We start from the raw sequence: 13,801 nt of genomic DNA, 5'->3' as shown, positions 1-13,801 counted from the left end.
TGATGTCTCCTCTAGCGTTGGCAAGGTGGCTATAGCAGTCAACACCTATTCACCAATGATTGGACCGGAAGTAAAGACCTGACCAATCTGGACCAATCATATGGCAATTCTCTCATGGCTACATCTAAGGTAGGAAGGAAAGGATAAGATTATCCTTGTGTCTTTTTTTTTTTCGTTGAGCTCCCTGAACACTTCCATGTTATTCCCCAGAACTGAGATAAACCAACCACTGGCAAGAGGGAATAGGGTTATCCAGAAACACCATGAAAGAGAGAAACAGACTCATAAACTCAGAGAACACACTGGTGTGTGCTGAAGGAGAGGGGAACAGGTGGATGGGTGAAGTGGGTGAAGGGAATTAGAGGGACAAACCTGTAGTTATAAAATAAGTCACAGGAACGAAGAAGTACAGCATACAGAATTTAGTCAATAATTGTGGTGAGCACCTTGCAATGTACATAATTATTGAATCACTATGCTGTATGCCTGAAACTATTTGAATATTATATATCAGCTATAATTCAATTAAAAATTAAAAAATTAAAAATAAATAAAATAACAGAAATGAAAAGTACAGCATATGGAATATAGTCAATAATATTGTAATAATATTGTGTGTGACAGACAGTGACCACACTTATCATGGTGAGCACTGAGTAACATGCAGGATTATTGAATCACTATGTTGAACACCTGAAACTAATACAACATCATATGCCACGTACACTTCAACAATAAAGATAAATGAAAAAAAAAAAGACTGATTTAGACTGGTCAGGATACTTTCCTTGGGCTGGATTCAATACTACCTGATTTTTGGACGAGGTCTGTGTTCTGCTGGCAAGGAAGAAGGTGGGGGCATAACTCTTGGATAGGGCAGTGATTGGTTTCTGCCATATGTATCTTTAAGAAGCAAAGAGAATGGTCTCTTTCCCTGAGGTTATAGTTCTACTTCTGGGGCTCTTGTGGGATGGATGCACCGTTTCTTGTCCTTGAGGGTTTATGAGATCTCCTGTCATATCCTGACAACCAATTCTCCTTCACTTAAGCTAACTTGAGAATGTTTCCAGTTTTGGCAACCCAAATGTGTTATGCCTAAGACAACTGCTGAGACATTTTGAGACACCTTGTTTCACAATTTTCTAGAATGTTTCCTAATTTCCTGTTTGTGCCTGATGGGTGTTGCACTTGCAGTCAGGAGACCTGAGACTTAATCATGGCTTTAACACAGGGCTGGTGTTACCTGACATACTTGCTGTCGTAACTTCTTTTGGAAACCATTGTGGTCACTGCCAGTTAACTAGAACATCAGTTCCCACTGAATCCAGATATGGCTTCAGAATTCTTCTTGGCACAATGCTCAAAGCCAGCCACCTGCTAAGAGCTGGTATATGAGATGAAACCCTTCACCACTGCTCCTCTAAGTGACTTGGTGGCCCTGAAAAGCCTCTTCTGTAAGTCTGGGTGATTTCTAGGGCTCTTCCCTCATTGACCTTCTTCTCATCTTACTACCCAAATTCTCTTCTTAGACTTGGTGTAGCCTATAGCCTCTGGTCACACCCTAGGAAGCCCAGCAATGTCCAAATTGTCAAATGACATGACCCTGGATTTAGGCAAAAGGTGTAGATCAGTCCTGTTACTATAAGTAGAGGTGCTTTGTCTCTTCCCAGGATCCTGGAGAAGCCCTGGGCTCCAAGTAGAGATCTGAAGCTCCTATCCCCACAGTGTCACTTAATGGGGTCCGCATAGCACCTGACTGATGGTTTTGGAAGATTCTATGGGTCATATAGAATTGTGGTCAGAAGAAGGATCTGGATTAAAAACCTGTCTTTACTTCTTGCCTGCAAGGTGACCTTAGGATGGTTATCCAACCACCTTGGGCCTCAGTTTCCTCATCTTCAAATGATAGTAATGCTACCTTTGTTATAGTAGAAATTAAATAAGATCAGGCATGTAAAGGAGTCAACTGAATACTTGCCGCACAAGAAGTATTAAAACAGGGGCGCCTGGGTGGCTCAGTGGGTTAAAGCCTCTGCCTTAGGCTCCTGGGATCAAGCCCCATATCCAGCTCTCTGCTCAGCAGGGAGCCTGCTTCCTCCTCTCTCTCTGCCTGCCTCTCTGCCTACTTGTGATCTCTGTCTGTCAAATAAATAAATGAAATCTTAAAAAAAAAAAGAAAAGAAGTATTAAACCAATGACAGCTGTTATGGCTATGCGAGGGTGAGGGCATTTTCCTCTATTGTTAGGATGGTGCAGTCCCTTCCCAAATACAGAGACCAAGAAGATTTCTTTGCCTGAGTCTAGGGCAGGCAGGAGGGAGGGAGGACCGTCTCCCAAGATGGCTGGAGCAGCCCCTGACGGGCTATTCTGGCTGGACCCTGAGCAGACCCCACGGTGTCTCATATTTTAGGTGACAGTGGCACATGGGGCTCACTTGGAGGACACTGTCTGGGAGCTGGGGTCATGGGGATGACCGGAAATGCTGTCCCATGAGGCAGGACTAAGGCAGCTCGGCTGGGAGAGGGTCCATGCCGGGGACTCTTCTTTTCTTTAGACCACTGAAAGGCTGTCATGGGCAGAGAGTGGACACTTTGCTGCACTGCTGGAAAGGAGGTAGGGAGCCACAGAAGGCTCCCTGCCACAATGCGGATTCTGATGCTCACAGTCATCCAAAGCTTGACAAGCGGGGCTCTGCCCTCTGTTTTCTTCTCACTTCACACCAGTGGCTTTCAACTCTGGCTGAACACCAGAATCACATGACGGCTTTCTAAAAATATCCCTTCCCAAATCCCACCTACGAAAAGATTACTGATTCAGGAGCTCTCAGGGGGTGAGCATAGACTCCCCATATGCTTCCTTCAAATCCCCTTTTCCTTGAATTATTAGAGTAGGTTTTGCTTTCTTAAAACCAAATGACCTGCAGATTGGAGATGCCTGGACTTCCTCTGTCCTGATGTGGGGGCCTTAGTCCCTTCTAGGGGATGGCATCGTGCCAGCTGAAGGTTGGCACCCATAGGCCTTGGCTCTGCCCCTAATTCCTTTGTGACCCTGGGCACATTGACCAGGCACAGCTGGTGAGGAAGAAAACCCAAACAAACTCTGTGTGTGATGCTGCTTGGTGGCTCAGACTCTCCCCACATAGGGGACATTCCCACCCTTCCTCCCCAGCTAGGGGAGCATTAAGAAGCTCACAGGGTGGCCTGCTGCCTCTGGCCACCCTATGGACTGGGTGACAGGGGCCAGCCCAGGGAAACAAACAGCTTAGGAAGACCCTAGACTCTTACTATGGCCCTTCTGATACCCACGAGTTTTCAGAAGGTACTGACAGTTGGTGGGGGCTGGGGGGCAGGTAGAGGGAGAGGGAAATACATTTTTAAAGATAACCTAGAGGCAAATATAATATTTATACTTATTTATCCTCAGAGCTCACTCGCAAGGCCCCAGACATGTCTAATGAGCAGGAATTGCAAAATGGCCACGAATTCTACTTGTTTGCCTTTGCAGAGTCTCTGAGCAGGCTCACGGACCCAGATTTTTCAACTGTTGACTGCTGCAGGCAAAACGGCTGTAAGGAACACCAGGACGTGCAGTGAGCGCCCGACCCCCAGAGGCACTGAGCCATGAAACTGCCGACCCAGGAAAATGAGGTGCTCCTCTCCAGCTGGCAGAACACAGCGTATTCACACACACGCACACACACACACAAGCACACACAACACACACATGCACATGTATGTGTGCCCATGTACACACACACACACACACACACACAGAGGGAGGCATACAGAGATCCTTGCATGACTTCATAACCTCCCTTACAGGCTTGTAGGCCCATCCCTGCCCAAATTCATACACACTCCCCAAAGCAGGTATTATATATGGTATGTCTGGACAGGATGCTCCCTGGTTCAAGTCCTGTTCTGGATGAAAGCTCTTACCTGCTCTGTTCACTCTGGACACACGTGATGAGAAACAATATCTGAAGGGGGTTGTAATGTAGAGAGTCAACCCCAGGATTAATTGAGACCAGCACAGTCTGCTCTGGAATGAGAGTCACACACAGGTTATTATATGCTTAACTCAAGCATCTATCCATAGTGTACATACATATAGGTATATTTATATAAATACATATAGAAATATATATAATACATATAAATAGGAAAATATATGGGGAGCCCTTAGCTAATGGGAGTGTGTCTGTCCTGGGTTTTGACTCCCCAGTCTGGGCCACACTGCTCTTACTAGCTCTCAGTCACTGGGGTACCTTCTCATAGCACTTGCTACAGTTGCTGTTCTATCTCTATTTGCTTTGTTAGTTTTCCAGTCTATGTTACCCTGGCTGTGTGTTCCAGGAGAGATGGACTAAGTCTCTTTGCTCACTATTGCATTCTGAGTGCTCAGCACATCAGTGGGTTTTCAGTAATTAGATTGAATAAGGTTGAATTAGGTTGAATAAGGCCTGGTCCTTTCCTTCTGTTGTCTTTTCTCTGTGTTGCTGGACAATCAAGGCTCATATCTTGGCACCAGGAGGGTCACTTCTTTTAAATGCTAATAGCAGAGAATTCCCAGGCTTGGTCTGAGAAGTTCAAATTTCAAATATAGCATCAAGGTCAACTGTATTTCTAATGAGGTGATTTTTCTCCTTTATGTGGCCGGTGGCCTGTTTACCTGGGGAGAGAGCATTTCTGTTTACCTGGGCATCTAGTCTATATACAAATACCTTTCTTATGGTTCAACTGTGGCTGGCCTGACTGGGCTGCCAGGACGGAGGGTGTGGCTTGCAAAATCATAACCAGTTCAGGTTTTCATAGAATGGTGTCATATCCAGATATCGTCTGGCCTGAAATATATCCTTATGGAAATATATCCCTATGGAAAGACTTGCATGTTCTTAAGGCCATGGTGTGATCCCTTCATGTACAACCATTGCACTGGGTCAAGCCTGACCAGTTTTTGCTACAAGTCAGGAGGGGAGATCAGCAGGATCAGTCTCTTGACTGATCAGGGCTGGAACAAAATGCTTGCCCCAGCTTCTAGGCAGCTGGGCGCCTGTCCTTTTACCTCCAAAGGAAAAGAGCAGCAGTTTCCTAGATGCCACTGACATGACTCTTTTTTTTTTTTTTTAAACAAACCAAGGGCTTCTTTGCTCAAGAGCTAATTACCATTTAAAAGGAGGGTTTCTGGCTAGCAGCTGGAAAACCCACATCCTTCTTTCTGGGCAGAACCCTTCCAAAATATTACTGGCTTATAAATCCCAGTATCAGGACACCTTGTCTCTTCCAAAATGAGATGAATTTCCAGGTATCATCAACATTGCAGGAGAAGAGGAAAATCTTTGACTCATGCTCAGGTGGGATCTCTCACTCTCTCCTGTCCATTTCTATGAGATGTGGGGGGATCAGCAAAAGCCTTTGTGGAGGCCGTGTCACAGTTCAAAATTCTGCCTCTGCTCAGTTGTGCTTCCCTCACTCCCAACAGGTGCTGGATTCCTTACAGATTCCCCATCCCAGAGTCTGTTTTCTGGGGAATCTGGCTTATATCAGCCACCTCTTCGCTCTTTATAGCATTTTGCTACTGAGATTATTTTGGTGAACATTTGAGACTGTATTTCATATTGACGAAGTTTGCCATGGCTTTGGCTGGTGCTGGCTAGCTGACATGTAGAGGTTGAGTGTGATCAGATTTCAGGTACCGTCTTCCTGGACCTTGCCGTGTTTTAAATCCAACCCACAACTTCCACTGAGCTCAAAGCTCTGGATTGCAGGCAGGGAAGGCTTGCCAAGTGGCATGATGACTTTCATGCAGGTCTACCTTCTGTGTTTCGGGCTGTGCTCAGAGGAGTGACCTGTCTGCACCTCGGGCAGTCAGGTTGGGGCTGGAGGATCCCCAACACTCCCTCTCTTGTGGAGGTCTTTGGGATGAAGAAATGAGGCTCCAGGGTTCATGCGGAATATTGATTGTGGGGTTGTGGGATCCCAAGCCTGTCTGCACTCTTTGTGCTGGGGAACAGACCCCTGCAGGCTGTGTTTATTTCCAGGAGCCTCTGGATTGGACCAATAAGAAGTACTAGCAGAAGACTGGATGGTGGGGGTGCCTGGATGGCTCAGTGGGTTAAGCCTCTGCCTTCAGCTCAGGTCATGATCTCAAGGTCCTGGGATCGAGCCCCGCAATGGGCTCTCTGCTCAGCGGGGAGGCTGCTTCCGCCTCTCTCTCTGTCTGCCTCTCTGCCTACTTGTGAACTCTCTCTCTGTCAAATAAATAAATAAAACCTTTGAAAAAATTAAAAAAAATAAGATTGGATACCGGAGAATCCAGGATGCCTGTCTCCTTCCCTTTCTGCCTTGGTGGCTTCTCTGGCAGAGGCTGCTTCTCTTCCACAACTCCAACTCCCTCACATTCTGTGGTTCCAGTTCTGCTGGTGGCCCTGGCCCCTGGGCTCTAATGACACCACTCCTCCTCCCTTTGTCTCTCTAATCCAGAGCGACAGGGCTTCTTGCTAAACTCTCATCACCTCCCTGCCACCTGGTTGGGTTTCAGCTTCTCTATCACCCATGTTAACCAATTCCTGGCATTAAATTCTTATAAATTCTTTTTTTTTTAGATTGTATTTATTTATTTGAGAGAAAGAGTGAGAGCAAGTTGTATTTTTTTATTTATTTGAGAGAGAGAGAGAGAGAGAGAGAGAGCAGTGGGAGGAGCAGAGGGAGAGAGACGTGCAGGCTCCCCGCGAAGCATGGAGCCTGATGATCATCCCACCCCATGATCCTGAGATCATGACCTGAGCCAAAATCAAATGGCTCCAACTGAGCCATCCAGGCACCCCTCTTATAAATTCTTGAGGTGGTTTCTCTTTTCCTGGTTAGGCTCTGGCTCATGTAATCATTTTTGTTCCATTTGGGTTACGATCTGATTTAAAAAGGGGAGAACGGTGTCAGGACTGACTAATTCCCTGGACTGCACTTCCTTCTCTCCCCTATCTCCAACTCAGGATCCATCTCAGAAGGACACTTTCCCTCTGTATCTGCCCTTTCCAGGCACTGGAGTGCGTTCATGTCTGCATCTTACTGAATTTCAGTCTGTCTCATGTGTTGGGAGGACTTTCAGTGAGCAAGGTGCTCCACAAGCTAGATCTGTAGCCTCCACAGGCTACAAAGATGACTCCGTAGCAGAATTTTCTGAAGGTGTTCTAATACATTATGGCCAGAGCTTTAATAAGTGTTATGTAAGAAAAAGGATTTGAGGGGGGAATAGTTTTGGTAAGCATTGGGTTGAACAGGATTGGAAGGCATTTTACTTTAGAACTTTCTAGAGCTTTCAAGGTCCTGATGTCCTTTGTGAGTCTCCAAGAGGGGGAACATGGTCTGTGGAGTTTCCTAAGCCCATTTGACTTCAGAATCCTCTTTCAGGGAAACACGTCCAATGAGACCCACTCTGGAAAACTTTCACTATGGCCTGCACTTGAATTTTTGATGGCCCCTTTGTCTGGGTGCTAGGTTGGAGCTGGGGCTGTTTCCAGAGGAACAGGAGTGATCATCCATTTGGGTCAAGTCCCGGTTCACCATGCTTCATGAGCTAGACAGCATTTCTGTTTTACTTAGTATTTTCTTAATGTTTATTTGCCCATACCCAGCAAAGGAGAAGGATGGTCTGCATACTCTGATTACAGCTAAAGAGCATAAGCAGGACTTCTAGTAGAACTGAATGGGTTAATGTGTGAACCATGCTTAGCATAATGCTTGGCACTTGGGAAGGGCTCAATAAATATTCAGGTGCCATGTGCTCTCAGCTGCACCGGTCTCGTCCCTTTAACGTGTCTGCACTCAGGTTGACGAGGGTGCTAGAACCTACCCCAGACTCAGCTGGTGCTGCAGCTCCCTGGCTAATATTAGCCTCAAGGATCCAGGCTGTTTGGGAACTTCTAGCAGCCTTGAGGAGAGGTAAAAGCCCATGACAGGGGCGCCTGTGTGGCTCAGTGGGTTAATAAGCCTCTGCCTTCGGCTCAGGTCATGATCTCAGGGTCCTGGGATTGGGTCCCGCATTGGGCTCTCTGCTTGGCAGGGAGCCTGCTTTCTCCTCTCTCTCTCTCTCTGTCTGCCTCTCTGCCTACTTGTGATCTCTCTCTGTCAAATAAATAAATAAAATATTAAAAAAAAAATAAAAAAAAAAAAAGCCCATGACAATCCCTGCCCTCCTTGGAGCTTACTCAGGCCCCACCTGCCCTCTCTCTGGGGGCTTAAACTACTCTTCAGTCCTGTCTTCTGGAGGCCCCCTCATTCGGCATCCCCAAGTTGTTAGCTCTGTTCTGCCTGGCCCAGTCCATGCAGTCTAGGAACCCCTGTGATCCCCAAACATCCCTCCAGGTCCCACAATTATCCCTTGGCCCAGATAGCTGCTTTTCCATCGTACAGCAGAAACAAGGCGGTGGGGAGAAGTTGCTACAGGAGCATTTGGAAATGGGAACCAATAGCAGCTCTTGCACCAGGGACCAAAAGCTCAAAGGGACAAAAACAAAAGCATGTTTGTCCCAATGGCCTGGTGACCATAGTCACCTCCCGGGTAGGGAGCCCTGAACTTCAGAGAATGCTCCTTGCTCCAGCCTCCCCAGGGACAGGGACCTCCTTGATGCCTGGAAAGCTGACCTTTCCAAGATGGATAGTGGTGGGGGATTGTAGGGCTGCAGCTGGTCCCCCAACCCCTTGCCCTCCTGCCCTCCCCAGCTTGAGCCAGAGCCGGAAGGATCATTTCCAACAGTGACTCAGACCTTGTCCTCTGATGGCCTGGCCACACAGTGCCAGGAGGGCCTCTGCAGCTGGCTGAGTTTGCTTGCTCATCTCTGGATGCACTGTCTGATTCCCCCCACCCTCAACATTTTATTTCAGAAGTTTCCAAACTTACAGACAAGTTTGAAGAATAGTCCAATTATTACCCATATATGCTCCATCTAGATTCAGCATCTGTTAATGTTTTGTCATATTTGCTACACGTCTCTCTTTTGGGTATACTATTTGATAATAAGTTGTAGACATCATGACACCTCAACCTTAAATACTTCTCATGCTTCTCCTAAGAATAAGAGTATTCTTCTTTATATCCACAGTGCCATTATTGCACAGAAGAAAATTAACAGTAATTCCAGATCATCAGGCAATTTATAGTTCATATTCATGTTTCCCCATTGTCCTAAAATGCTTTTTAGAGCTGTTTTCAAAAAACTGTTGAACTACAGTCCAAAGTATATGTTTTACGTTTGATCTTTCAAAAATTTACAATAGTCTAACTCTTAGCTTTTTTTTTTCTTATCATATTAACTTTTTTGAAGAGTGGAGGCTAGCTTTCTTGTAGAAGATTCTGGATGCTAAATTTATCAGATTATTTCCTCCTGGTGTCATTTAACTTGTTCTTCCTTCCCTAGTTGATCCTATAAACTGAAGGTTAGTCCTAGTTGCTTAATTAGATTCAAATTAAACATTGTTCACAAGAATATGTCCCAGGTACACTTCATATTGCTACACACAAGCAATGTATCCTAGTTTCTTTGGGCTTTTCTTGAAGTTCACCTTAAAAGAGCGAAATAAACTTTAATGGTTGCATATTATATGCCAAGAACTTTGCATAGTTATCTTATCTGGACTCCCAAAACAATTTTGAGGAGAGGAGAATGACATCCTTATTTTATTGTTGAAGAACTGAGGCTCAAAAGTGGCAGTGGTGGGGAAAGAAACATATATTTGCTAAGTAACTTTTCGGTGCCAGCCATGGAGCTGGGGATTTCCATGGATGCTATAATGCCCACTTCCTGCAGGAGGCAGTTCTGGGAAGTTAAGTGGCTTGCCTATGGTCACAAATTCAACTGAATGGCAGAGTTAACTTCCCACTTAGATGTTCTTATGTCCAGAAAGTCCTGAGCTCTTTCTGCCCAGCCATGCTGCCCCCTCTCCCTGGATCCCTCACCTTCAGGATTCTGTTCATCCAACGGACGAACTAGTCTGCTGCCCAGATTTAATTGTACTGAGCTCATGTCTCCAGAAGGCCCAGAACAGTGACTCTGAGGGGCTGGATGCTGGGATGGGCCTTTGAGGAAGATGTTTTTGGTCAGTTGGACAGGATGGGTTGGTGGGCACATCTTCTGCCTCTCTTAAGAATTCAAGCACAGTTGGAATAAGGTGGCAGTGAGGCCTGAGGAGACTTCCTAATCTGGGGAATCCACAGTACCAACTCATAAACCTAGAGTCTAAGCAGAAGGTATTTGGGGAAACCAAGTCCCAAGGAGGAGCAAAGTCTTCCTCAGGACAGACACAGGCAGTCGCAGGTACAGTTAGGAATGGATTACAGGTGAGATTCTGGACTCCTTGTTCAGTGCTCCTTGCAGCTTCCACTCTGTTGCCTTCATTATGTATGTGATACCATCTTGGGGTGGATAAGGATCTGGAGCAGGTAGAGCGGTGAGGGGGTGCAATGATAGAAGTGGAAGTAGGCAGAGAGAAAACATAGGCAGGAGGTTGGATGTGGGACCTCTTCCTGGGTGTAGGTATGTGTATCTGTGTCTGTGGGGAGTAGCCTCAAAGAATGCTTCCCTAGCATCATCGTGTCTCCCAGGGAGACCCTGGGACAACTTTCATTCTATCCATACCTGTTGCCTTGATAAAACCATCTTCTCACTTGGACTCTGATGTCAGCCTCCTTCAGGCTGTTTCACCACTTCTAACCTGTCTTCCACATTGTGGTTATAGTTATCTTTGTAAAACAACTTCTGGTTAGCTCATCCCTGTTGAAAGCCTTGTATCAGTTAGCTGTTGCTGCCTAACAAACTACCCCAACACACCGTGGCTTAAAATAACCACCATTTTGTTTAGCTTATGATTTTCTTGGTCAGCTGGGTGGTTGTCCTGGTCTGGGCTGGCTCACTGATCTGGGCTCTATCGTGGGTCTGCTGGCAGTTGGCTGGTGGCCATTGGTGGCTGTATGATTCAGGAAGGTCTCACATGACAATTTGTTGGAAGGCTGTCAGTAACTTGGGCTGCATTCTGCTGGGACACCTCACTTCATCTCCATGCAACTCTCAGGTTTGTTTCCACGGTGGTCTCTGGGCTCCAAGAACAGCAAGAGGATGAGCCCCAATGTGTGAGCATTTTACAAAACTCTGCTTGCCTCACCTTTGCCAATGTCCTGCTCTCTAAAGCAAGTCATGGGCTGAGCCCAGATGTAACTGGGAGTGGGGGTGGAGAGGCAGATTCTATCTCTTGATAGGAAGAGACATTTACATCCATATAGTCTACCATAACCTTATGTGATTCCCCAGTGTTCTCAGAATAAAGCCCAGACTCCCTACCTTGTGTTTTGTGCCTTCTGTCATTTGCTCCCACATTGCCTTCCCATTACATACCCCTGAAAATCTTGCCTTGTGCATATTCCAGAATCCCACTAGTATCTAGGCCCTTGCACGTGCCGATCCCTCTGGGATGCCTTCTCCACAAGTACCCTCTTACAACCAGCCTCAGGCCAATTCATCCTTCAAGGTCCAGCTCCAATGCCATGTTTTTATAGAAGCCTTTTCTACTTTATCTCCACCCGAATTCCACCTCACTTGCAGATCTCAGAGCCTTTTGCCTGTGTCTCTGTCAGTCGTCTTTCCTGTTGTCTAGGGGGCAGAGCTTGGCTGCTGGCTGGCAGAGGGAGGGCCCTGGAGTGGGCTGTCCAGCCCTTCACCCGGGCTCTGTCACTGGCTGTGGGACCTCACTCACGGTCCCTTAGCAATCTTTGCTTTGGCTTTCCCATTTATAAGAAAAGGGGGATGATAATTGTTCTGGCTCCATAAGGTTGTTCTATGAATCCACTGACACTTGTGTCAAGTGCATGGTGGGGTGAATACGAATTCCCACAGGCTGTAAGCCCTTTGTGAGCAGAGACTATGTTGGTTAAATCTCCTCCCTAGACCCAGCCCATGACTTGACCCGGAGCAGGTGGGGGAGATCCTGGTGATCATTTTTGTGAATTGACATCTCACCCAAATGATAACAGGCCCCTGTAGATGGAGAAGAAACGGGGCTTGCCTGGATTTTGGCTTTTCCCTGACTCTTGTTAGTGTGGGACAAGGCTTAGAGCTGGGCCCACAGCCAGCAATGAAGTGGATGCTAATAATATCATTATATGCTGAATAATTAACTGTCATTTAAATATTCATATGTTGTTGGGGGCAAGGCCTTTTATCAGCATCTGGGGATGCGTCGGTGGAGGAAGGAGATGGATGTCAGCAAGGCTGACTTTGCCTGTGAAGGGCGACCCGGGGTCCAGAGAGAGCTGTTGGAGTGGCCACCAGACAGTCAGTTAATATATAACTGTAATATCCCCACGTGATAAATTGCAATTTCATAAATGCTTGATGCATATGAGCAAGCCTAAAACAATATTGAAAGCATTAATTTCATTTGACTAATGCTTATCTATATTTTATTCTGTTCCATCTTTAAAGAAGTCCCTCTTTCTTTTCTGCGAAGGGAGGCTGGGCCAGGAACCTGCAGATGGGCTGGAGCAGAGGGGTTCTGGCCTGTTCCACACCCAGAGCTGCAGACATGTGCTGGGAGCATATGCGATGGGCTGTCTCTGAGCCTCAGAGCCTTGCCTTGGGCAATTCTGCCTCTGGCTCTTTGGAAGAAGAGCTCAGTGTCTCTGCTGGGGTCAGGGGAGAATGTGGGCATCTAGGTCCTGGCTAGGAATGCTGAGATTGCCCACTTGGTTCTGTTAGGATGTGTCTGAGGGCTCTCCGTAGGGAGGGGTTTGGGAAGGCAGGGACTGTTACAAGGCAGCTATTCCCTGGTGGGGAAGGGAGGAGAAAGAGGAGAGGGTGAGGGAGAAAGGTGAGACTGGAGGGAGCTTAGAGGAGAGAAGGGAGAAGAGGAAAGGCAGGAAACAGATAAGGACACCTGTGCTTGGCCGAGCTGCTACCCAGAGGGAGGAGGCAGCTTGGAATAGCAATTGAGAGCAAGGGTTCTGGATTTAGGTGGTTGGTCTTGGGCTTGAGTTCTGGCTGTGCCACTACTGATTTGTGACCTTAAGCAAGCTCCTTACCTTCTCCAAGGCCCTTACCTTACAAACAGGGAAATAAGAGTATTTAGTTGATATCTATTTCTGCGCCAATCCTAACAGATTACCACAAACTCCATGGCTTTAAATGACATGAATTTCTTACAGTTTCTGTGGGCCGGGAGTTTGAGCACGGCTGGATATGGCTGGATATATCATGTAGTGCAGATTATGGGAGTGAGATCGCATCACCTATGCCATTTTCTATTGATTAGAAGCAAGTCACAGGTACAGCCCACACTCATGGGAGGGGTTGCATGTGGCATAAACACCAGGAGGTGAGGATCACTATAGAGCCTTTTTGTCACGCCCAACTAGGGCAGCCTGAATCCACTCAGAACCAGACACTGTTGGAAGCCCTTTGCATGGACAATCTCAACAACCCCATGATCTCCCGTCATCACCACCACTGTCCTGACAAAGAAATGGTAGCACAGAGGTTAACTAACAATTCTACAGTCAGTAGCAGATAGAGTCTGCATGTGAACCCAAGGCTCTTAGCCACTGTGAGACCTGTTGCACACTGTTCCTTGTGCAAACAATCCACATAAGATGTCAAGTTCAGGTCCTAGTACAAGACCAAAAAAATGTTGCCCCCCAAGACTGACTTGTCTAGGGCTTGTCTTCCCTTGGCAGACTCTGCTTGTCTTCTTCCCCCCCCGGGGGGGGGCACATCCACAAATGCCTCATGTGTCCAGAATAACCAGGCCCGACCCCA

This window comes from Lutra lutra, chromosome 4, assembly GCF_902655055.1.
Source record: "Lutra lutra chromosome 4, mLutLut1.2, whole genome shotgun sequence".
Classification (NCBI taxonomy): domain Eukaryota; kingdom Metazoa; phylum Chordata; class Mammalia; order Carnivora; family Mustelidae; genus Lutra; species Lutra lutra.
The sequence above is the reverse complement of the archived record's forward strand: the minus strand, read 5'-3'. Positions refer to the sequence as shown.